Source organism: Belonocnema kinseyi, chromosome 2, assembly GCF_010883055.1.
Source record: "Belonocnema kinseyi isolate 2016_QV_RU_SX_M_011 chromosome 2, B_treatae_v1, whole genome shotgun sequence".
NCBI lineage: Eukaryota > Metazoa > Arthropoda > Insecta > Hymenoptera > Cynipidae > Belonocnema > Belonocnema kinseyi.
The window spans coordinates 58,449,684-58,454,037 of NC_046658.1; the positions used below are offsets into that span (position 1 = coordinate 58,449,684).

At 31.3% G+C, this 4,354-nt stretch overlaps 1 protein-coding gene across 1 annotated transcript in view; it reads left to right on the forward strand.

Annotated features, from left to right (window-relative positions):
• LOC117182681 (tigger transposable element-derived protein 4-like) overlaps positions 1-4,354 on the forward strand; it is a 23,587-nt gene that overhangs the window by 17,934 nt on the left and 1,299 nt on the right. The gene's annotated exons all lie outside the window — the stretch shown is intronic.

Consider the following 4,354-nt stretch of genomic DNA (forward strand, 5'->3'; position numbering starts at 1 on the left):
AAAGTAAATGGCAACGTGCCCAGAGGTAGACCGCGGAAAGAATGGTTAGAATGTGTGAATGAGGCCCTACTTAGAAGAGACATAAGAAGTCACAGAAACACGTGAGCCTGCATGAAAAAATGAATGGACATAAAAGAAGCTAGAGAAGTATGCCAGGACAGGAAAGTATGGCGGCAAATAGTTAATAAAAAGAGTATCAGTAGAGTGAATGACGCCTGAAACAATGACCTTGGCTATTAATGGACCCAAGTGGGGAACCTTACATAACGACTTCGTGAGGTTCTTCGCTTGGGGTGATTGCTAGAGAGATTGATCAGCAACCTGGGTCGGAGCAGTGTTGCGGAACGAACGTGTTATTTACTTAAATAGCACGAGAATTCTGGATCAATCTGAAAAATCTTTATCCCTTCCACACACTACTCCTTTCCCCTGCCGAGTGAGTCACGCCTACCCCGAAAGGGAAATGGCTTAATGGTGTAATAATAATAATAATAATAATTAAATGCGTGTATTTTTTAGAATTTTAGATTAACCATTTGTTGCACGTATTTTTCTGTTCAGTGAATTTACTTGAAAATTCTTACTTGGGGGTTTTTGGGGTCGCTGGTTACGAATATCAAGTCAGAATTTAAAAATTTTCGAATTAAGATGGCGGATGCAAGATGGCGATTTCAAAATTTAGAAAAAAGAGATAAATGAGTTTGAAAATCTCTACTTGGTGGTTTCTGGGGTCACTGATTACGAATCTGAAGTCAGAAGTTCGAAATTTTTAATTCAAGATGGCGATTTCAAAATGTTGAAAAAAAGAGTTATATGAACTTGAAAATATCTACTTGGGGTATTTTGGGTTCACTGATTACGAATCTAAAGTCAGAATTTTGAAATTTTTAATTCAAGAGTGCGGATTCAAGATCTACGATTAGATTCTCGTAATTCTTCACTATAGATCTCATATTTGATAGACTAATTTTAATTTTAATTTAGTAACTTGAAATTCGTAAGCACGGTCTCCAAAAACCCCGAGTATAGATTTTCAAGCGTAAAACACACGATTTTAACTTGATATTTATTTATAGTGTTTTGCATAGTCCACCAATAATACTTTTCTTACGGCAAAATGATTATTATAGTTTTTTTCTTGGAATAAAACAGTTTAATTAAAAGTTTTAACGAATACGGTCTTTTTTCACGGCTTTTGCAAACATAAGGTTTTTTTCCCGGTTTGTTCATAAGAAAAGTTTCTTTACACTGCGCTTATAGGAATAAGGTTTTTTCTCAGAATTTACCGAAATATATTTTTTTTCGTAGCATGTTACTGAGATGTGTTCTTCTTCACGGTGTTTTAAAACAATGTTTTTTTTCAAAGCAACCCAATAAACAATTTATTTTTCAGGGCGTCCTTGGAAAATGTTTTTCTTGATAGCTTTATTTTGCATGTTTTTTTCATAAGCATCGGTGATGTATCTGCGGACTGTAAATGAATTTTTCGTTTGAAAAAAAGTTAGGTAATTGGAACATAGAGCTTTATAAGTTCGTAAGTCCAAATAATTACAATATCTTAAAATTAAAACTTTTTTATATATACCATATACATAAATACATATATCGATGGGTGTAAATAAGTCTATGCCACAACTTGGATCATACAAAGAATAAACGTAAAACGCACACTGCCTTTATAGAAAAGACGTGACTCGCAGGTGAAATATAGTCAGACAGAAAAGACAGAGTAGCAACAGATTTGTGCATTAAAGGGACTTATAGCCCGTTTTCAGCGTTAGAAAAACACACAGAGAAACGCTGATCCTCGAGGATTCGTTGTTTTTTAATTTTGAGTTGCAACAAAAATGAAACATCGGAGAATGGGAACGCAGCTATGTTCATGTTACAGTTTCAAACTAAAAGTAATTAACTGTTAATAATGATTAATTATCAATGAATACTAGTATATTACTCATAATTAGATGGTATAAGGTACCTTAAATATGAACTTATTATTTCCAATACAGATGGAATATTCGATCTCTAAATTTTAAGACGTTATAACTTGATTGCAATTTATTTTATTTACGTATTAAACGTTTACTGCCTTCATTATAAATAAATTATTCTGCAAGTTTTTATTTGTTGAAAAATTCATATTTTCGCATATTTTACTGGAATTTGCATTTAAAAATGGTATTTAGGAACCTCATAAGCCGGAATTAATTCTTCATGTACACTGGAACCGCGGTTATATCCTTTCTCACTTATATCCTCTCGCGCTTATATCCCTGTATAACTCTCATTTATATCCGCTTGGATCCTGAGTTTTACATCACTATAAGGAGGCTCGGATTTTTTTAATTGAAGCTGAATAATGGTTTTGCCCAAGATTATATAAAGTCAGATAAAGTTGAATACATTCGGAGTAGAAAAATTCTACAAATTGAACAAAATATTTTTTTGCTTCAAAAACTTTAGAAAAATAAAAAATAAATGTACGATCAGTATATATTAGTAAATTTGGTGGTTGTGGCAATATTTAAACTACAAAAAAACAACTTCTAAATGTCAGATCTACTTTAAAATCCTATCGGACCTGCATATCAAGCGAAACTACAGTTCATCCAAATTGCATGATCATATAGATCTTTTACTTTTCAAGATATGGTAAATAAAAAAGTTACACATAAACACGGAGAAAAAGTAATTAAAAAGTAAAGCAGTTATTTGTTAATTTATCCCTTAATGATTTAAAAGAACATGATATAACGATGAGTATGAATGATGTAAAAGTAATGTAACTTGAAAAACAACTTTTAACTGAAAAATTACACTCGAGAACAAAAACCGTAAGCTATTGATGCGGAATAGTTTCAAGCGCGTGAGAAAGTTGCTCTGCAATTAGGGAAAAATGCTCTCGTTCACTCAACTTCAGACAGCACATAAAATTGCAAGCACACACATCTATTTATTTCTTGCCTTCATCTCCAATTTAATTAAACTCATAAACTTAATAATTTATTCATAACCTGATTATCAGATGGATTATTTACAAAGCGTAAAAACATTGCTGACAAGTTTAATTCGATTTTTTAAAATATGAACTCCTATTTTGAAGACGAAACTATATGCATTCTTAATAAGAATGTCGAAATCTCTGCTTCAATATTTACACTATTAATGGAAGGAGTGTATATAATAACGCATAATTATGTACATGAAAGCACCGAGAGTTGTGGCTTGCAGGTGGAGGGGTTGACTTGTAACATCGTATGTCATTCATAAACAAATCATCCTCTCGAATATACGTAGCTGTTTGTTGTGAGAAAAAACTGACTTGTATAATTATGACATCACTAGCCATTCAACCAGTAAACCACAAACGCCAACAAAGAAAATTCTTGAGTCTTTACATCTCTGAGATTTCATTCACTTATACCTCAGAATAACTGTTTATTTTTTCTTTTTTCTTTAATATGGCAGTGAGAATCGTGTCTGGTAAAAGTTTTCAAAAATTATAATTTTCTATTCAAGCCGAAACATATTACATTCTCAACAAAATAGTCGAATTTTCAACCAAAAAATATTTGCTACCAAAAGGGAGGTAAATAAATTTTTAATCCAAAAAAGACGAATTAAACAAAAATTAAACAAACAGTTGCATTAGCAATAAAATAGTTAAATTTTCAAGCAAAAGAAATGAATTTGTAACAAAATAGTTGAATAATAAAAATTTCAACCAAAAAAGGTGTATTCTCAGCCAAAAATGTAATAGTAGACTTTCAATCTAAAAAGATTAGACTTTCAAACAAAAAAAAAACAACAAGATATTTAAATTTTTAACAAAATAATTGAACTTGCAACTAGAAAAGATTGGTTTTCCACCAAAAATGAAATAGTCCAGATTTCAGTTAAAAAATTACTTTAAAAAATAAATTTTCAACCAGTTGAATTCAGTGGCAAAACAGGAATTTTTAAGTAAATATTTTAATGTTCCACCAAATTGCTGATTAAAGATACAATTTTTCTACAAAACAGTTAAATTTAATTTGAAAAAAAGAAGGATTTTCAACAAAAAAGTTGAATCTTTAACAAAAAATATTAATATTTAACCACAAAGAATGAATATTCAACCACGAAGATAAATATTCTACCAAAAAATACGAATTTTCTACAAAATAAATGGATTCGGTTCAATCATACTATAGTCTATAATCTGCGATTGACAGTCTTTAAACTCTCTAATCTCGTTTTGTGCTAGAACGTAGCGCAATACGAGGGTGGATTGATAAGTTTCCGGCCTGACCAAGAGATGGCGCCACTAGGCCTACCTTGAGGTGGCGTTCTATAGTACCATCCTTAGATAGCT